The sequence below is a fragment of the Sus scrofa genome, chromosome X, assembly GCF_000003025.6.
Source record: "Sus scrofa isolate TJ Tabasco breed Duroc chromosome X, Sscrofa11.1, whole genome shotgun sequence".
Taxonomy (NCBI): Eukaryota; Metazoa; Chordata; class Mammalia; order Artiodactyla; family Suidae; genus Sus; species Sus scrofa.
Window position 1 is genome coordinate 90,797,456 of NC_010461.5, and position 21,720 is coordinate 90,819,175.

The 21,720-nt window shown below is 38.1% G+C and overlaps 1 protein-coding gene across 10 annotated transcripts in view; it reads right to left on the minus strand.

Moving 5' to 3' along the window:
* CHRDL1 (chordin like 1) overlaps nt 1-21,720 on the minus strand; it is a 123,795-nt gene that overhangs the window by 94,034 nt on the left and 8,041 nt on the right. The gene's annotated exons all lie outside the window — the stretch shown is intronic.

Genomic DNA, 21,720 nt, shown 5'->3' on the forward strand with positions numbered 1-21,720 from the left:
GAACGGGAACTCCCAATAAAAATTCTGATAGGAGTTCCGGTCGTGGCGCAGTGGTTAACGAATCCAACTAGGAACCATGAGGTTGCGGGTTCGGTCCCTGCCCTTGCTCAGTGGGTTAACGATCCGGCGTTGCCGTGGGCTGTGGTATAGGTTGCAGACGCGGCTCGGATCCCGCGTTGCTGTGGCTCTGGCGTAGGCCAGCGGCTACAGCTCCGATTAGACCCCTAGCCTGGGAACCTCCATATGCCGCGGGAAGCGACCCTAGAAATAGCAACAACAACAACAACAAAAGACAATAAGACAAAAAAAAAAAAAAAATTCTGATAGCTCGTCTTGTACTATAGTTACTTGAGCACATATTGTGTTACTTGTCTTATTTTACATGTCTTATTTCTCCATTAAGGTAAAAGGTCCTCAAACGTAGGCAACATTTATTTCTCACTTTCCATCTATCATGTGGCCCAGAACAGTGTGGCCAATAAACATAAGCGACTGACAAATGGCTAATAAATGAATTTCCAAATCATGTGGTTTGTCTTCCAATGCCATCCTCTTATATCTCCTGCTTCCCATCCTCCTCCCCATTATATGAGGCCAGAGTAAACCAAGACTTCTCTTGTTGCAAACATGTTAATTTCCCTCCATACTCCCCAGCAGACATTTTCCTGACGATCAAAATTGAAAGAATAAAGAAAAGACACAAGGAGTTCCCGTCGTGGCGCAGTGGTTAACGAATCCAACTAGGAACCATGAGGTTGCGGGTTCGGTCCCTGGCCTTGCTCAGTGGGTTAACGATCCGGCGTTGCCGTGAGCTGTGGTGTAGGTTGCAGACGCGGCTCGGATCCTGCGTTGCTGTGGCTCTGGCGTAGGCCGGTGGCTACAGCTCCGATTCGACCCCTAGCCTGGGAACCTCCATAAGCCGTGGAAGCGGCCCAAAGAAATAGCAAAAAAAAAAAAAAAAAAAGAAAGAAAAGAAAAGACACAAAAGCAAAAAGAGGGAGAAGATATTTCCAACAAGCAAAATACTAGTGTAAATACAGTATTAGTATCTGGAACATTTTCTAATCATTCAAATCAGTAAGTAAAGGATCAACCAATCCAGTATAAAAATGACTAGGGACATGAATAGCAATTTAGAAAAGAAATGAGAGCAGTCAATAAACAGGAAAAGATGTTCAACCTCAATAGTAATCAGAGATTCAAAATAAAACTACACTGAGATAAATCCCTCAAGTTGCTTACTGCTTCAAGGACCCTCTATGACTCTTTCCAACTTCCCGCAAGATAAATTCCAATTTACTTTTCAAATCTGTATTTCCACCTTCTTCAGGATGATAAACTGGGAGTCAGAAAGCCTTGGTTTGAATGCTAACTAGCTCTAGTTGTGTGGCATTGAGAAAGTTATTTAACTCTGTCAATCTTAATTTTCAACATCTATGAAATATGGATTATACATTTCTCAAGCAAATGTCAGAGGATTAGATAAAAGCTCTTTGTAAGTAATAAAGTGCTACAAAATGTAGAGTGTTATTTTATATGAGCTGTTTGTTTTAATCAAAGGTAATGCATGCTCAGTGAAGAAAATTGGAAAGCACATGCAAACACAGAAAAAGAACACAATACATAAAGGCATATAGAAAAAAAGAAATATCCCATTCAAACAATTCTAGCACAAGAAGAAACCACTTTTAATATGCTGGTGATTTATAAATATCCTGTGGATTGAAGGAGAAAATCAAAAAGAAAATCAGAAAGTATTTTGTACTAAAAGAAAATGAAAATACAGCATATCAAAATTAGCAGAACTCAGCTAAATAAGTGCTTAGAAGGAAATTTATATCACTAAGTACCTAAATTAGAAAAGAAGAACAGACTCAAATCAATGCCTTAAGAAACCAGAAAAAGTAGAACAAAATAAACCAAAAGAAAATAGAAGGGATGAATAATTAAAAAAAAACTGCTATCAATGAAACTAAAGACAGAAAATAATAGAAAAAAATCAATGAAACCAAAACTTGGTTCTTAAAGATAGTCAATAAAATTGATAAACTTCCAGCAAGACTAACAATTGAAAAAAAAGAGAGAAAATGACAATTACTAATAATAAGGACAAAAGAGAGGACTTCATTATAGATCCTACGGATATTAAAAGGATAAAAAGGAGATATTATGAATAACTTTATACCAGTTAACATCTTAGATGAAATGGATGAATTATTTGAAAGACACAATTACCAAAGCTTACTCAAGGAGAGAGAGATAACCTTCTAAATAAAGGCAAAGGAAGTAGAATAGCCAAAACAAATTTTGAGAAAGACAGATACTGGAAGACAAGCACTATGTGATTTCAAGACAATATAAAACTGTAATTTTCAAGACAGTTCAGTGTTGGCAAATGGATAGACAAATACATCAATGGAACAGAATGCAGAGTCAAAAAATAGACAACAGACCCATACAAAGGTTCAAAGGTCACTCAATGGTGCTGGACCATTTGGGTAGTCATATGCAAAACATAAAATGAGCTTTAATCTACATCTCATACCATCTACAAAAATTAACTCAGGATGGATCACAGACATGCTTCAATGTAAATCCTAATATTTTAAAACTTCTAAAAGAAAATATAGGAGACTCATTGTGATGTCAGGTTAAGCAGAGTTCCTAGATATGATATGACAAGTACAATCCATAAGAGAAATTTTGTAAACTAGGACTTCAGCAAAATTAAGAACTTCTATTTTTGAAAGACAGTGTTAAGAGAATAAAAAGAAAAGCCACCAACTGAGAAAAATTATTTGCAAATCACACTTCTGATAAAGGACTTTTATCCAGAATATATAAAGAAATCTCAAAACTTAAAAATAAGGAAACTAATAACCCAATATAAGGAAACTAATAACCCAATTTTTAAAATGGTGTTATAATTTGAATAGACACGTCAACAAAGAAGATACACAGATTTCACACATATCATTAGTCTTCCGGGAAATGAAAATTGGTACCGCTGTGAGCTGTGGTGTAGGTCGCAGACGCAGCTCAGATCCCGCATTGCTGTGGCTGTGGTGTAGGCCGGCAGCTACAGCTCCAATTCTATCCCTAGCCTGGGAACCTCCATATGCCATGGGTACGGTCCTAAAAAGACAAAAAAAAAAAAGGAAGGAAGGAAGGAAGGAAGGAAGGAAGGAAGGAAGGAAGGAAGAAAAAGAAAAGAAAGACAGACAGACAGAATTGAAACCACAAGGACATATCAGTACTGACTTAATACAATGGCTAAACTGAAAATAATCTGACAATACTAAGTGCTAATGACGATGTGAGGCAACTTGGCATTTTCTTCTAAATTAAACATACACTTACTGTATCACCCAGCAATACCACAGGTAGGTATTTTTCCAGCTAAAGTAAAATGTGTATTCAAACAAAATCTCTACATAAATGTTTAAAATGTCTTTATTCATCGTCTGTAAAACCTGGAAACAATCTAAACGTCCTCCCACTGATGAATTTTAAAACATCCAAACAATGGAATATTAGCAATAAAAAGAAATGAAAGTCAGACCCCAAAATGGATGAATCTCAAAGGCATTATGCTAAATAGAAAAAACCAAAGTCCACATACTGTATGATTATGATTAATTATTTTCATTCTGGAAAAGGTAAAACTATAAAGAAAACAGATCGGTAGTTGCCAAGGACTAGGGGAGGGGGAGGGTTTTTACTACAAAGGGGTACAGAGTAAATTCAGGGGGTGATGGAGATATTTTATATCTTGATTATGGTGGTGCCATTTGTCAAAACTGACAAAACCATACTCTAAAAAGGGTGAATTTAAAAAAAAAATTTAACGTTTATTTATTTATTTATTGCTTTTTAGGGCCACACTCGTGCATATAGAAGTTCCCAGGCTAAGGGTCAAATAGGAGCTGCAGCTGCCGGCCTACACCACAGCTCACAGCAATGCTGGATCTTTAACCTACTGAGCGAGGCCAGGGATCAAACCCACATCCTCATAGATACTAGTGGGGCTTGTGATCTGCTGAGCCACAACAGGAAATCCAAACTTTTTTTTAACTTTTAAAATTGAGATATAATTGACATATAACATTGCATTAGTTTTGGGTATACTAAAAAGGGTGAATTTTGCTGCATGTTAATATACTTTAATAAGACAATAAAAAAAGAAATAGAGGAAAGAAAAATCACACATGATTCAGCCACCAGAAGACAACTACTTTTAACATTCTGAGAATACTCTTCTAATCTATATTTTCCTTTTTTAAATTAATAGACTTTGCTTCCTAGAGCAGGTTTAGGTTTACCAAGAAACTGAGCAGAAAGTAAACAAAGTTCCCATATATCCCCTCTTCACATCACCCCTACTTTTTCCTGGCACTAACATCTTGCATTAGTGTGGTACATTTGTTACAGCTAATGAACTGATACTGATATATTATTATTAACTAGAGTACATAGTTTACATGAGAGCTCACTCTTTGTGTAGCTCCACGCATTATGACAAATGCAGAATGACATATATCCACCATTATAGTATCATACAGAATAGTTTCACTGCCCTAAATACCCCATGTACTCTGCCTATTCATCTTTTCCCCCTTCCACTCCCACAACTCCTGAAAACCATGACCTTTTACTGTCTCTATAGTTTTGTCTTTTCCAAGATGACATCTAGTTGGAATGATAGGGTATGCAGTCTTTATAGACTGGCTTCTTTCACTTAGCAATATGCATTAAAGATTCCTCTAAGTCCTTTCATGGATTGACAGCTCATTTATCATTGAATAGTATTTTCATCGTACGGGTGTACCCCTTGCTTATCAACTCACCTTTTGAAGGATATCTTGGTTGCCTCCAATTTTTAGAAATTGCGAATAAAGCTGCTAAAAAACTTGTGTGCAGGTCTTTGTGTGGCATATGTTTTCACCTCATTTGCAAAATACCTGGGAGTATGGTTGCTGTATTTTACAGTAAAGCTATGTTTAGCTTTTTAAGAAAGTGCCCAAGTGTCTTCCAAAGTGACTGTAGGAGTTCCCGTCGTGGCGCAGTGGTTAACGAATTCGACTGGGAACCATGAGGTTGCGGGTTCGATCCCTGCCCTTGCTCAGTGGGTTAAGGATCCGGCGTTGCCATGAGCTGTGGTGTAGGTTGCAGACGCAGCTCTGACCCTGTGTTGCTGTGGCTCTGGCCTAGGCCAGTGGCTACAGCTCTGATTCAACCCCTAGCCTGGGAACCTCCATATGCCGCAGGAGCAGCCCAAGAAATAGCAAAAAGACAAAAAAAAAAAAATTCAAAATGACTGTAACATTTTGCATTCCCACTAGCAATGAAGGAGAGTTCTTGTTGCTCCACATCGTTATTAGTATTTTGGTGTTGTCTTTATTTGGGGTATTAGCCATGCTAATAGATGTGTAGTGGTATCTAATTTGTTTTAATTTGCAATTCCCTAATGACATGATATTGAGCATATTTTCATATACCTATTTACCATCTATATACTTTCTTTGGTGAGGTATCTGTTTGGCTCTTTTGCCCATTTATTGAGTTGTTTATCTTCTTGTTGAGTTTTAAAAGTTATTTGTATATTTTCAATATGAGTCTTCTATTAGATATGCATTTCCCAAGTATTTTCCCTCAGTCTGTGGCTTGTCTTTTCACACTCTGTTAACAGTCAATCCCTGGTCTAGGAACTGAGATCCCACATCAAGCCGCTGCAAGCTGCAGCAATAAATAAATAAATAAATAATTTTTAAAAATTAAGAAGTTAAAAAAAAACAATGTCTTTTGAATAGCAGAATTTTTTACTTTTAATCAAGTCCAACTTATCAATTTTTGCTTTCATGGAGCATACTTCTGGTGCATCTGAAAACTCATTACCAAACCCAAGGTCGTCTAGATTTTGTCCTATGTTATTTTCTAGAAGTTTTACAGTTTTGCACTTTACGTTTAGGTCTCTGATCCATTTTGTGAGTTATTTTTGTTTATGGTCAGGTCTTCATTTATTTTTTGCATGCAGATGTCTAGTTGTTCCAGCACCATTTGTTGAAAAAAAAAAGTATCTGTTTTCCAATGAATTTTCCTTGCTCCTATTGTCAAAGACCAGTTGACTACATTTCTGGGCTCTCTATTATGTTCCACTGATCCATCTGTCTATTCTTTCAACAACATCACATTGTTTTAATTACTATAGCTTTATAGCAAGTCTTGAAGCTGGGTAGAGTCAGTTCTCTAACTTTGTTGTTGTTCTTCAACATTGTGGTGGAAAATATTGTAACTGGGTCTTTTAGACCCAAAATTAAGGTTCCACATAAACCTTAGAGTAATCTTGTTGATTTCCACACAGTAAATTTCTGGGATTCTTATTGGCACTGCATTGAATCTATAAATTAAGTAGTGAAGTTCTGCTATCTCAAAAATATTGAGTCTTTCTATCCATGAACATGGAATCTTTTTCCAGTTATTTGATTTCTTTCCTGAGAGTTTTGTAGTTTTCTTCATATAGATCTTTTACACATTTTGCTAAATTATACCTAAGTATTTCATTTTTTGGTGCTAATATAAAGGCATTGTGTTTTCAATTACAAATCCCAACTGTTTATTGATGGTATATAGGAAAGCAATTGATTTCCATATATTTAACTTCATATCCTTCACCCTTTCTATAGCCACTTACTAATTTTAGGAAGGTTTTTTGGTTGATTCTTTGGGATTTTAAAAATAATCATGCCATCTGCTAGCAAAGACAGTTTTATTTCTTCTTTCAAAATATGTATACACTTTGTTTCCACTTCTCATCTTAATACATTAGTTAGGATTTCCAGTACAACACTGAAACAGGAGTGGTGAGAAAGTACATCATTTCCTTGCTCCTGACCTTAGGGGGGAAATAACTAGTCTCTCTCCATTAAGTATGGTATCAGCTGCAGATTTTGTGTAGATGTTCCTTATAAAATTGAACAAGTCCCCCTCTGTTTCTCATTTGCTGGATAGTGTTGGATTTTGTCAAATGGTTTTTCTATGTCTATTGATATCATCATATAGTTTTTCTTTTTCAGCCTATAGATGTGATTTTTGAATGATGAAACAGCTTTGCATACCTGGAATAAATCCCATCTGACTGTGGATTTTTCCTACATTGTTGGATTCAAAATATTGAATTCAAAATATTGCTAATATTTTGTTGAGGATTTTTGAATAAGAGATAGTAATCTGTAGTTCTCATTTCTTGTAATGTCTTTGTGTGGTTTTGGTATTAGGGTAATATTGGTCTCAGAGAATGAGTGGGGGAGTGTTCTCTCTGCTTCTACCTTCCAAAACATACTGGAGAGCAATGGAATTATTTCTTCCTTAAATGCCTGGTGGAATTCACCAGTTCATCAGCTGGGCCTGGTGCTTTCTGCTATAGAAGATTATTAATCTCTTTAATAGATATAAGCCTATTGAGATGGTCTATTCCTTCTTGTGTTAAGTTTTGATTGGTTGTATCTTCCCAGATATTGGTCAGTTTTTTCTTAAGTTATCAAATTTGTGGGCATATGTTCATAATATTTTTATTATGCATTGGTAGTAGCGATGGTCTTTCTTTCATTTCTGATATTAGTAATTTGTGTCTTCTTTTTTTTTTTCCTAGTTAACCCGGCTAGAGGTTTATCTATTCTACTGATCTTTTGCTCTTCTTTTTCTAGTTTCCTAAGGTAGAAGCTGAAACTACTGACATTAGGTCTTTTTTTTTTTATAATAAATTAGTTCTATGTTATTAATCCCCCCCAAGCACCGTTTTCACTATATCCCATAATTTTTATAAACGGTATTTTTATTTTCATATAACTCAAAATATTTTAAAATTTCTCTTGAGATTTATCTGGCTTATGTCCTATTTGGAAGCACATCGTTTAATCTTTAAATATTTTGAGATTTTACAGGTATCTTTCTGTTCTTGATTTCTGGTTTAATTCCAGTGTGTTCTAAGAGCATACTTTGCATAGTTTCTATTCTTAAATATTTGTTAAAGTGTGTTTTAGTACCCATGAATGTGAGCTTTCTTGGTGAACGAGTTGTGTGTGCTTGAGAAAAATGTGTATTCTATTGTTCTTGGATGAAATACTCTGTAGATGACAATTAAATCCAGTTGATTGATGGTGCTGTTCAGTTTAATTACACCATTACTGATTTTCTGCCTGCTGCATCTGTTAATTACTAATAGAGGGGTGTAAAAGTCTCTAATTATAATGGGGGATTTGTCTGTAACTTCTTTCAGGTCTATCAGTTTTTGTCTCATATATTTTGATGCTCTGTTATGTATTTACATAATTTTCCTTGCTCTGAAGTCTGCTTTGTCTGAAATTAATATAGTTACTCCCACTTACTTTTTATTAGTATTTATCAGCATGCTATATTTTTCTCCATACCTCTACTATTTTTTTGACTTTTTAGAGCTGAACCTGCAGCATATGGAGGTTCCCAGGCCAGGGGTCCAATCAAAGCTGTAGCCGCCAGCCTACACCACAGCCACAGCAACATCGGGTCCAAGCCACATCTGAGACCTACACCATAGGTCACACAACGCTGGATCCTTAACCCTCTGAGAAAGGCCAGGGATCAAACTCACATCCTCATGGATGCTAGTCTGGTTCATTAACCGCTGAGCCATGACAGGAACTCCCAAACCTCTACTTTTAATCCATATGTATCTTTACATTTAAAGTATGTTTCTTATAGACACCATGTGGTTAGGTCTTGTATTTTTTAATCCACTTTGATAGTTTCTGTCTTTTAAGGTATACATAGACCATTAACATTTAAAGTGTTTACTGATACAGTTGGATTAATATTGACCATATTTGTAATTATTCCCTATTCCTTGCCCTTGATTGTTTTTCTTTAGTGTGTCTGTGTTCCACTCTTTTTCTGCCTTCTCTAGCTTTAGTTGAGCATTTTCCATTATTCTATTTTCATTCTTCTCTTAGTATATCATTTATACTTTTTTTAATTTAATAGTAGTCTTAGAATTTGCAATACACATTTACACTAATCTGAGTCTCCTTTCAAATAGCACTATACTGCTTCACAGGTACTGCAGGTACTTTATAGCAGAGTAGCCCCAACTCCTCTCTCCCATCCTTTATAAAATTGTTGTCATTCATTTCACTTTCGTATAGTCATTCAATATTGCTATTATTATTCTGTTGCTATTAAACTTTTTCTGTTAGGTCAATTAAGAATAAGAAAAATGAAATATTTTATTTTACCTTCGTTTATTCCTTCTCTACTGCTCTTCCCTTATTTATATAGATCTGAATTTCTGACCTATATCACTTTCCTTTTTCCTGAAGAATTTATTTTAACATTTCTTGCAAGGCAGGTTGATTGCTGAAAAATTCCTTCAATTTCTGTTTGTCTGAGAAAATCTTTATTTCCACTCACTTCTGAGGAATAATTTTACTGGATATAGAATTCTAGGTTGGTGAGTTTTTCCTTTCAACAATATAAATATTTCACTCCACTCTCTTCCTGCTTGCATGGTTTCTGAAGAGAAATTGAATGCAATTCTTATCCTTATTCCTCTATAAGTAATATGTTTTTTCTCTGGCATCTTTCAATATATTCTCTTTGTGCATTTGGAGTGAATAAGCAATAAGAACCTACTGTATAGCACAGGGAACTCTATCGAGTCACTTGTGATGGAACATGATGGAGGATAGTGTGATAAAAAGAATGTGTGTATGTGTGTGTGTGTGTGTGTATAATTGGGTTACTTTACTGTAAGCAGAAATTGACAGAACATTGTAAATCAACTATAATTTTAAAAAGAAAAGAAAAAAAGATATTCTCTTTGTCTTTGTAGTTTAAATATGATATGTATGTTTTCTCATATTTATCCTGTTTTGTGCCTCTGAGCTTCCTAGCTCTGTGCTTTGGTGTTTGTCATGGGTTTTGGAAAATTCTCAGCCATTTATTACTTCAAATATTTATTTTGTTCCTTCCTCTCTTCTCCTTATGGCGTTCCTGTTATATATATATATATGCTACAACTTCTGTAATTTTCCACAGTTCTTGGATATTCTGTTGAATTTTTTCAGTTTTTTTTTTCTTTGTTTCAGTTTGGGAAGTTTCTCTTGGCATATCTTTAGCTCACTGATTCTTTCTTCAATCATATCCAGTGCACTGATGAGGCATTCTTCTTTTCTATTACAGTGTTTTTGATTTCTCACATTTCCTTTTGAATCTTAAGAATTTTCATCTTTTTCTTTACATTGCACATATAGTCTTACAAATTGCCTACTTTTTCCATCAGAATTCTTAGCACGATAACATATTTATTTTAAATTCCAAATCTGATTTCAAAATATCTGCCACATCTGAGCCTGGTTCTTATGCTTGATTTGTCTCTTCAGATTGTGTTTTTTGCCTTTTAGCATGCCTTGTGATTTTTTGCTGTTGTTGTTGAAAAGTTGGACATGAAGTACTGGGTAAAAGTAACTGAGGTAAACAGAGCAGTAGTGTGAGATTTTATGTTAATCTAGCTAGGAATTAAGCTATTTTTACCCAGGGTTTTTTGTAGCTAGGGTGTCAGAGGCTAAAATCTGCCTAGTGCCTTTGTATATCTTCTCCCATTGTTTTTGAATTTCCCTAGATTCTCCTTCTTAAATAGTGTCTAAGGCTTGCAGTTCTTTCAATCTCCTGCTACTAAACATGCGCCCTATTGATGTGGTAGTAAATGGTGGGGGAAGGAGAAGTGTTCTATAATCGTTTAATTAGCTCTCAGTCCTTTAATGACCCATATCCCTGATATGTGACCTTCAAAAGTGCTAATTAACTTTGCGCTTTCCCACTGGTGTAGGTGAGGCAGGAAAGCTAGTGGAGTTGGGTATATATTCCTTCTTCCAGGTTGGTTAGGCTCTGATAAAACCCAAATCAATTAGGCTCTGCTAAAATCATTTCCCTTGAGGCCAGGCCTTAGCTAAGGAAAACAAAGAGCTCTGGGCTTATTTCAGAATGGTCACCTTTTCCATTCTCTGCCTGAAGCAGTTAGGAATTTTTCACTAAACCTGAAAACCTGAGGAATTTTTCACCAAAACTGAGAACCTGATGGGGATCCTGGAGGTAAAACTCACTAAAGAAAAGAATTTTTCTCTTTCTAGCCAGAGCATGCTCCTTCTCCAATAATTAGTCAATTATCCTTTTAGTGCTCCTACCAGGGTCAGTAGTGGTCATTGTATTCCTCTGTCTTTCCAGTTTTCAGAGTGAAAAATACAAGGCAGTTTGCCCTGTGACCTCGATTTTCTGACTGATTTAAGAGGAGTTATTGATTTTCATTTCCTTCAGCTTTTTTCTTATAACAATGGAAGTGACAACTTCTGAGCTCTTTACATGTCAGCCCAGAAACTGAAAGCTCTTTCCAATCTCTTTTCTATACATAAAAGTATACAAAGTTTTTTCATTATAAAATTAACAGCATATATAGTACACATTTTGTAAACTACATTCTAAAATTAACACATTGTGGACATTTTTGTGCCATTAAATATTTCCCCCATACCACATGCCTAATGACATGATTCTACACTAACACAGTTGAGCCATAATTTCTCAACCAATCCCCTATTTGGGGGTATTAAATTGTTTTCTTTTCTTTCTTAAGAAAATTCCATGATAAGCACCCTTGTAATAAACCTCTGTATGCAACTCTGGTTATTTTCTTAATCTAAATTCTTAGAGATAGATTTATTGGGTCAAAGGTTTTGAATGCTTTTAAATTCTTGATCTATATTGTCAAATTGCCTTCCAGAGAAGTTACACTAATTTGCTTTCTAATTGCTATGTATGAAAAAGTCCAACACTGGTTATTTTATTTTATTTGGCTACTTTAATTACTTAAAACTTTGCCAATTTGATGACGGAAAATAGAAGAAAATTTTTTCTTTATCAGAAAGGTTAAATATATATTAATTTTAGTAACTATTTTTATTTCCCATTATGATATTATTATTAGTATTGTTATATTAAGCTCTATTCTTGGACTAAGTATAAATGTTCAAAGCCATTTATTAATTAAAAGAATGCAGAAAATGAAAATTACTTTGTGGAATGAACTTGTAAATCTTTCAGCCAAGTCTTAGGAATACAGTTTTCTTGGTATAAACACAAATTAGACTTCTTCTCCATGATGTTCTAGAATGGAGTAGGAAATATTTTAACAATCCCTGCATCTTTAACTGAGGAGAGATAATCATGAATTTCCCAAAACAAATATCTAAATGAGGTACCGTTTGCAAACTTCCATATGTTGGTGAGAGGACAGTGATTGTTTCTCTACAATAAATTTATAATCTCAATGACAAACACCTAAGTTATTTGTATTTCATATATACAACTTCCCTAGTCATTTCAGAAGGAATCTGAGTATGTGCTTAGGAGTCTAGCATCAACTATTCTACTTGTATGGCTCTGCAGCCATTGATACTTAAATGCAGGTAAGCTAGAAATTACTTTGTTGATTTAAATCCACATTGCAAAGTAAGATGGAACACTGTGGGAGTTGTCACCACAGCACTTTGGGTTAAGAATCTGACTGCAGCAGCTCAGATTGCTGCAAAGGTGCAGGTTTGATCCCTGGACTGGAGCACTGGATTAAAGGATCTGACATTGCCATAGCTATGGTGTAGGTCGCAGCTCTGGCTCGGATTCAATCCCTGGCCTGGGAACTTCCATATACTGCAGGTGCAGCCATTAAAAAAAAAAATGGAACCTTGTGTATTATGTATTTGGTTTGAATTATATTGCCAGAAATAATTAGCTCACTCAGAGGTTGACAGGAGATCTACCTACTTAAAATATGAAATTGGGTGAGCTTTCACTATCAGCTATGTGATTGCATGGTTAGGTGACTTATTCTTTTCTTGCTGAAAATGAAATGGCATAATAAAAGACAAAGGCCTCTGAAAGAGGCCTTTTAAGCAAGCACTAAAATAAGACAAGCTATCAACATGTGGACTTCAAGTGCATTTACATATTTTTAAAACACATCCAAATTGTTAAAGGTTCTAACTTGTAGGAAAGCCTATTTCCAAAGGAACAGTATATACTGATGCCACAAGGAGGGTATTCTTTACATACAGCTTTTAAGCAAGTTGCTGTCACTTCTCTAAAATATCTTTAAGACAGGTTATTTCATGGACACTATTAAATGGATCCTTCCAATACATCTGAGCTCACCATTATTTATCAAAACCACAGATGATACAAATGACTTGTTTCATCCAATAGATTATGTTTCCCCCAAATTCAGCCTCTAAAGAGTATTGCCAGACAATGTGTGAAAATTGAGTGATCTGAATTTTCCTGCTCCAAATTTGGCTCAAAGGCTGAAGAGGTGGATGATAAGTGTAAAAAGAAGCCAAGGAACCACATGCTGAAAAACATAGAGCCAAATGAGAACGATGACAATAGTAATAACAAAAACAACAAAATGTGTTGAACACTTCCTATGAGCTGGGCTCTATTCTAACGGTTTTACATCTATGAACTCACGAAATTCTTCCAACAACCCTACAAGATAAATTCCATTATTAGCCCCATTTTATATTTGAGGAATCTGAGACACAGTGAGGTTTGGTAACTTGCCCAAGTTTACATGGCTAGTCAAGGCATGGTGGTGGGATTCAAACCTAAGCAGCCTGGCCTCAGAACCAAGGACTGGAACCACAACAGAATTTTGCCTGTCCTGCTATAAGATGCATGCCACCCACTTATAGAACTTGGAAGATAAAGGGCTTCCAAACATTCTTGCCTAACTTTCTCCCAAAATACCCTTCCACCTCTGAAACACAGCTTTGCTCACCTTTTAAAGAATCAGGTGTTGTCTGTAGTGAAGTCAAGTCAGCCTCAAATAGACTATGTGAAAGGACACAGCTGGCAGACTTCAATTTGCGTTTTTTAGTATCTATCACAGGGATAAATCAAAGTATGAAATAGTGCCCATGCTCTCAAGGACTATGAAATCTAGCTGGGAAATCACAAGTAACCCAACCACAAGTTCTTCATTTTTTTTATACCTAACAACACTTTCTTCATAATACTCACATGCCATTTATCTGATATTATGGTACCAAGGTCTTAAAAACTATGCATCTAGAGGATGAAAATATCTTACCTAAACACTAACTTCCAATATATATCTGACCATAAGTCCAAACACAATGGTCTTTCATCAAGTACATTGGTCCTATTACCTCAGCAATATGGGATTTGGCTAACAATGCCCCAGACAGAAATTTACACATTTCTGGAAGAAGCAAATTCAGGAATCAAATGCAGGGATAAGAAGCTAAACATTAATGCCACTGGTGCTATTAAACAATGCTTCTGCAATTACTGACACTGATTTTTTTCCATTACATAACAAAAGTAAACACTATAATCTAAGATATGTTTTCCCATGGTTGTCCAAGATTGAGTGGTTAGCACAATTACAGCTGATTTCTCCATGAATACACTGAACAATTATCACTTTTCAGAAACAACAATACAGTCCATTTCAGCACATGCTTATGAGTCTGAACTTTTAAACATCACCCAGGAGTGAGTTTCATTGAGTTACACAGCATCACTGACCACACCTAAAGTTCCAGTATATTGTCTTGGACAAGAAGCACAAATGAGACGATTTTAATGAAACAATGATGCCTCACCAACTTCAAGCAGATACAGGCAACAAAAACAGGCTTATTACTTGCCAGGATCTGAGAGATACCAGCTGGAGAATTCCTGACGTACCACTAACTAATGGTATCTGCCGAGATGAACGTGGTCCCGAGGGAATTTCAACTAACATTTGAGATGGACCTTCAACCTGCATCATCATAGCTATTTTTCAATTGGTTCCGCTGGTCCTAAAAGCCCTAGAATTAAAAGTGGAAATCCCTGCTACTTTAGGGGCCCCTGTTAACAGAAACAATGACGACAAAAAGTAAGCAACAGAGATGTGCCACTGTGCCATCAATGCTTTGCCCAACCATTACTGTCCAGCACCCAGGGATAGGTCAAAAAGTCAGTAACTTTATCACCAGTCTAAAGGCATGAAAACATTCCCATGAACTCTTTTTGAGAAGAGCTATTACGGCAGAGACATCATCATGTAAGTACTACAATAATATTTATTTTATTATAACACATTCGGTGAGTAGAAAAGGAGAGATGAATTTTTGCTGTTCGTTATATGAATGGACAAATCAAGCAAAAAAATTCCTTTTTAAGTATTTATTTTTTTAAAGGGCTACTATAATAGTGAAGACAAATGAAAAGCAAAAGTACTTCTCTTCTGGAGTTCCCATTGTGGAGCAGCAGAAACAAATTTGACTAGGAACCATGAGGTTGCAGGTTTGATCCCCGGCCTCGCTCAGTGGGTTAAGCATCCAGCATTGCCGTGAGCTGGAGTGTAGGTCACAGATGCAGCTCGGATCTGGCATTGCTGTGGCTGTGGCATAGACCGGCAGCTACAGCTCCAATTTGACCCCTAGCCTGGGAACCTCCATATGCTGTGGGTGAGGCCCTAAAAAGAAAAAAAAAAAAGTACTTCTCTTTTGTCATTTATCAAACTTGAAGCAGACAGAGGAAAGGTAAGATGAAGTAGTCACTACAGGGGGAAAAAAGTGCCCTATTTCTCTGGAAATTGGGTTTCTAGAATTGATGTCTCAGTCAGATTCCCTTGGGGCTTTAAGACTTCATTTCCAGGCTGTGGAAGTCAGTGAAAAAGGAAAGCCAGGAAAAAGCAAGTTTTCCACTTTGGGTATACAGCTTATTCCTCTTTATCTAAGACTTAATTATCTTATTCCTACTTGTTGGATCATTTTCCAAGATTAATTCAACTTATACACTGAGTGGCCAACGCACAACATGGCCCTCCCACTACCTGCCTTGTGTGTGTGTGTGTGTGTCTTTTCTAGGGCTGCACCCGTGGCATATGGAGGTTCCCAGGCTAGGGGTCTAATCGGAGCTATAGCTGCCGGCCTACACCACAGCCACAGCAAAACAGGATCCCAGCCGCGTCTGCGACCTACACCACACACAGCTCACGGTACCGCCAGATCCTTAACCCACTGAGTGAGGCCAGGGATCCAACCCAAAACCTCATGGTTCCTAGTCAGATTCGTTTCCATTCCACCAAGACGGGAACTCCAACTACCTGCCTTTTCTACTAGCTTTTCTACTAGCAAGTAGGCAAATTCAATGAGAAGAAAAGGGTCCATATTTCAAAAAGTTTTGACAGTTGAGCAAGGCGACCTCATTGGCTAAGATGAGAAATGGAGATTTTTCCATGAAATTTCAATTCATTGTGCCCTTCAATCTGCCATTAGCATGGGTAACTGGGACTTGATGGTATTCTCATTAGTCTTTACTATGAGGCCATGGGAGATCCTTTTACAGAAAGGCTGCTCAGCTGGTGAAACCTGATCTGAATATTTTTCTGGCTAAAATAATCTCTTACTTGTCATCTGGCATAGGACTTTGGGCAAAAATCAAAGTGCTTGTTTGAAAAAACAAATTGTTCTTTCTCTCAGCACCTCAGCCGCACAAGTCTCTGCTAAAAGAGGTTGACTTTCCATGTGGTCAAGAATTCAAATTGTGCTCTTGAACTTTTCACAGCAGAATCAACTTTGCATGCCCTGCAACTGGTCTCTAAAATGTCCCGCTTTCACTTCAGACAACATGGGCTATATCTCCACCACTGGTGCATTTTAGAGAATCAGTTGCAATTGACATAATAAGCCAAATGGGTTACAAGACAGTGCTTCTTCTTTTTTGGGGGAGGCCACACCTGCAGCATATGGAGGTTCCCAGGCTGGGGGTTGAATCAGAGCTGTAGCTTCCAGCCTACGCCACGGCCATAGGAACACAGGATTCGAGCCGTGTCTGCGACCTACACCACAGCTCATGACAATGCCAGATCCTTAACCCACTGAGCAAGGCCAGGGATTGAACCTGCGTCCTTGTGAATGCTAGTCAGATTCGTTAACCACTGAGCCATGACGGGAACTCCAACAGTGCTTCATTTTTATAAAATAACATGTATGTATAGCTGAGATGGAAAAAAAAAAAGACTAGGAACTCCTGTTGTGGTACAGCAGAAACAAATCCAACTAGTATCCATGAGGATTCAGGTTCAATCCCTGGCCTCACTCAGTGGGATAGGTTGCAGATGCGGCTCGGATCTGGCATGGCTGTGGCTATGGTGTAGGCTGGCAGCTGTAGCTCCAATTCAATCCCTGGCCTGGGAACTCCCATATGCTACAGGGACAGCCCTAAAAAGCCAAAAAAAAAAAAAAAAAAAACCCAAAGACTAGAAGTCTATATGCCTCCTTACACAAATGTTGAGATTACCAATGACTTATGTTTTCCTAATATGTTTATGTCCCTTCTGAATGTTTAAAAATGAGCATCTGGAGTTCCCATTATGGCTCATTGGAAACGAATCTGACTAGCATCCATGAGGACACAGGTTCGAGCCCTGGCCTTGCTCAGTGGGTTAAGGATCTGGCGTTATCATGAGCTGTGGTGTAGGTCACAGACGCAGCTCGGATCCTGCGCTCCTGTGGCTGTGGTGTAGGCCAGCAGCTACAGCTCCGACTGGACCCCTAGCCCGGGAACCTCCACATGCCTCAGGTGCGGCCCTAAAAAGACAAAAGGACGAAATAAATAAATATAAAAAAATTTTTTAAATGAGCATCCGTTTTTAAATTTTAAAAAATCACGTTAATATAAAGTTTGCTTAGGGCATCTGACAAATGACTGTCAAGTCTACTAGTCATTTGTATAAAATGTCCATGTTCTAGCCTTCAATGAACTTACATCATCCAGAGGTAAACTATCTGGACCACATTTCCTTAGCACTTGTAGAAAGACTTTTATCGAGTTTTAATACTTGCCCTCTTCCTTTACAGAGGGTCAATAAAGAAATGCTGAGGTAGGAAATAAATCTCTGTAGATGACACTCATTTTCTCTTGCCAACAAATGCAAAGTCTCTCTCTCTCTCTCTTTTTTCTTTTTAGGGCCACACCCATGGCACATGGAGGTTCCCAGGCTAGAGGTCAAATCAGAGCTGCAACTGCCAGCCTACACCACAGCCACAGCCACAGGGGTTCGGAGCCACATCTGCGACCTACACCACAGCTCATGGGAACATCGGATCCCTAACCCACAGAGCGAGGTCAAGGATCGAACTGACATCCTCATGGATACTAGTTGGGTTTGTTACCGATGAGCCACAAGGGGAAGTCCCAAAGTTTCTCGTTTTATCTTTTCAGGAAACATAAGCCAGTTTGGACTGTGAATACTCTAATGCACTAACAAAGTGTTTAAAAACATCCACGCTTTCTACTTTTGTCAGATGGCCTCTATTTTTTGTTTCTTCTTTGAAAAAGTTATCTTGCAACTGTCCTTTCATATATAACCTGAATCTGATCTTTTTAGAAGCAGGCAGGTTATAAACCTTAAATGAATAAAAATACCCTTAGCAATAATCTTGTGACAATGATAAATGTCCAGTTGTACTCCAAATATCTAAAGCCAGAGCCTTGATTTCCCTTGTCCCATCTCCCTAGCCCCTATTCTGGCACCCTTATTTTGCTGTCCAGAAAGCAGGAATTCCTCTCCGTTCATAAGCAGAGAAACTTGAGTTCAGAGAGAGCATGAATGACTCAACCAATACCACACAGCGAATAACAGTACTGACCAGAAACCAAGTCTCCTGACTTAAAGCACAGTCCTCTTTCCATTAGACTACGAGGACATTCCAATCCTACTGAGATGTCAAGAGAAATCTAAGAAGCATGGACATAGAGGCACATATTTTAAACCTTCCTCACAGATTCCCTTTGGCTTAGCTTATTTAGGTTCCTGAACAACTTTGGTCCTAGTCTCTGCCTCTGGAGTCCCAAATAGCCTTCTGCCTCTCTTAGGAATTCCAGTGCCCAAGTTCTTTACTCATTCACCCGCCTTATCTATTCTGCGTTAAGTGGCTGCCATGTGCAATGGACTGGGCTTCTGTTCAAGAGAATGCACAGGCTTCCTCAGAGAACTGCTAGAGCAAACCGGTGTAATGAATAGAACAATGAACTTGGAGACCTGGGTTTTAGTTCTGACCCTGGCTTGGACTTGCTGTCGGTCCTTGTACAAAGTCACTTGGCCTCACTGGGTGTCAAGTTTCTCATCTGAAAACAAAGGGGATAATATCGCTTGGCTTGCAAGACTGTTACTCTAGTGACTACCACTTATTAAAAACTGTGTGCCAGGGACTGTAGCAAAGCCCTAAGTGTGCACAATCTCATTATTCTTCAAATGACCATGCTGACATTGAATACGCCATTATTCCCCCAACTGTACTGATAAGAGCACTGAAGCTGGAGAGGTTAAGCAACAATCCCAAGGTAAATAAGAAAGACGTGGTGCTGGGGTTTGGATCTATGTGGACTCCAGGGCTTCTACACCCAAACTCACTGGCCCCCCAACATAAAAATCATTAAGAATATACCTTGAAAAGCATTAAGCTATCTCATTTTAAGGTATTCTTCATTTATCCTACTTCCACCTATTTAAACTTCTAAGACGTGAATAGGTCTAACTTTTGCTCATTTCCTTTTGTTGTCAAATAGTCACCTTGAATGCGAGAATCTGGAGGTAGAAAACCCAAGGCTTTCTGGTTGGCTTTCACAATGAAGAGGCTCTGGGTGGCTCCCTTAAGGCTATGCTTCCCATGTCTCCAATTTTCTAGATGGTTTCTTCCTTTCCTTCAAACTTTTAGGGACTCACCCTTCCCAGGAAGTTCAGAGGCCCATTTTCAGCCAAATACAAACGTTGGAAGCTTTTCTCCTAAGGAGAAAAGTGAGTGAGAATCGAGTTCCTTGGAAGATCCTGCTAACTCACCTTATAAAGCAGGAATGGATGCCATGAAATACACTTTCTCTCCCCAGGATGTCTGCCAGCCTTGGCATAGGCTGGCCCATTTGAGATACATAATTGAACATCCTTAACGACTCAATTCTTCCACCTCACTTTGATTAACAGCTCATTACCTAAGTCAGATCTGCCAAAAGAAGCAAACTCTGCAGCCTGTTTGTCCTATATTTGTACGAATATCATGCACTGAATGTTACGCTCCTTTGAACTTCAAAAGAGCTTCCTGGCCTCTTTTGACTACAACTTTAACACCAGAGCATAATGGAGTTACAGAAAGACCTTTTCCCGGGTAAGACCTCAAACCTTGCTGCTTCTGGACAGTAACAAACTTTTATATAAGCCATAAATGGCCCATTCATCCACTGCAATGCACCAGCAGTATTTCCTGGGTTCCTAAGCCTGTTTTCCCTCCTGTGAGAGGCAAGGTCACTCTAGCTAGTCAACAACTGAGCCAGTGGCAGCACCCACTCCTAACTTTTCTTGTGAAAACAGCTTTCTGCAATTAAAGCATCTTCTCCAGACCTCCTCAGATGTGACACCAATCGAGTGAGCATCTTTGCCCATAGCGGCATCCCCCACTCATTCCACCCTGATGCCTAAAATAGGAGAGGAAACAGGCTACAGAGCAACTGCTTTGACCTAGAAGCTTCTATTCGAACCAGCTTGTGAAAGATCAAAAACCTTGGCTTCCTTGAGTAAAATGGTATCAGGCAGCAAGGAAAACACAAAGGTTTTTTTTTTTTTTTTATTAGAGTAGAGTTGATTTGAGTGTTATGCCAATTTCTGCTGTACAGCATGGTGACCCTTACACTTACCCGTTTTCTGAAGTTTCTCTTTCTCCTTTTTCCACTCGCATACCCCCCTTCGCTAGAACTCTACAGCAGAAATATGGTAAACATGATGTTCTTTTACTTTAAGGGACTTTTCCCTGTTGTAAAAGTAACACTTGCCAATGATGAAAACTTTGGAATAAATAGAAGTTTAAAAAATGAACAAAAATAACAGTCATGAACCTACCACTGAAAGATAAAAAAATTAGTTTCCTATTGCACACCACACGTGAATATAAATTTAACATGGAAACGAGAACTATAGGTAAAACCCCAAAGCATGGAAGCCATAGAAGAAAAAAGTAAGAATACAGAGTGGAGGGAGTTCCCTCGTGGCTCAGCAAGTTAAGAACCTGACATAGTGTCCATGAGGATGTGGGTTCCATCCCTGGCCTCATTCAGTGGGTTAAGGATCCAGCGTTGCTGCAGGCTGCGGTGTAAGTCACAGATGCTGCTCAGATCTGGCATTGCTGTGGCTGTGGCAGAGGTCTCAGCTGCAGCTCCAACTCAACCCCTAGACTGGAAACTTCCATATGCTACTGGTGCAGCCATAAAAAAGGGAAAAAGAAAGAAAAGAAAAAAGAATGTGGAGTGGGAAAGACCCTCCTAAGAAGAAGAAATCAACCAGCCATAAAGGACATGAATGACAGGTCTGACCACACAAAATTTAAAACTTCTGTATGGGAAAATACAACTTATACAAAGTTTAAATTGAATGGCAGTCTGGGAAAACAATGTAAGAAATGCAAAGGGTTAGGAGCTCCCAATGTGGTGCAATGGGATCAGCAGCATCTTGGGAGCACTGGGACGCAGGTTTGATCCCCAGCCTGGCACAGTGGGTTAGGGATCCGCCATTGCCACAGTGGTGGTTTAGTTCGCAGGTTCGGCTCAGATCTGATCCCTGGCCTGGGAGTTCCA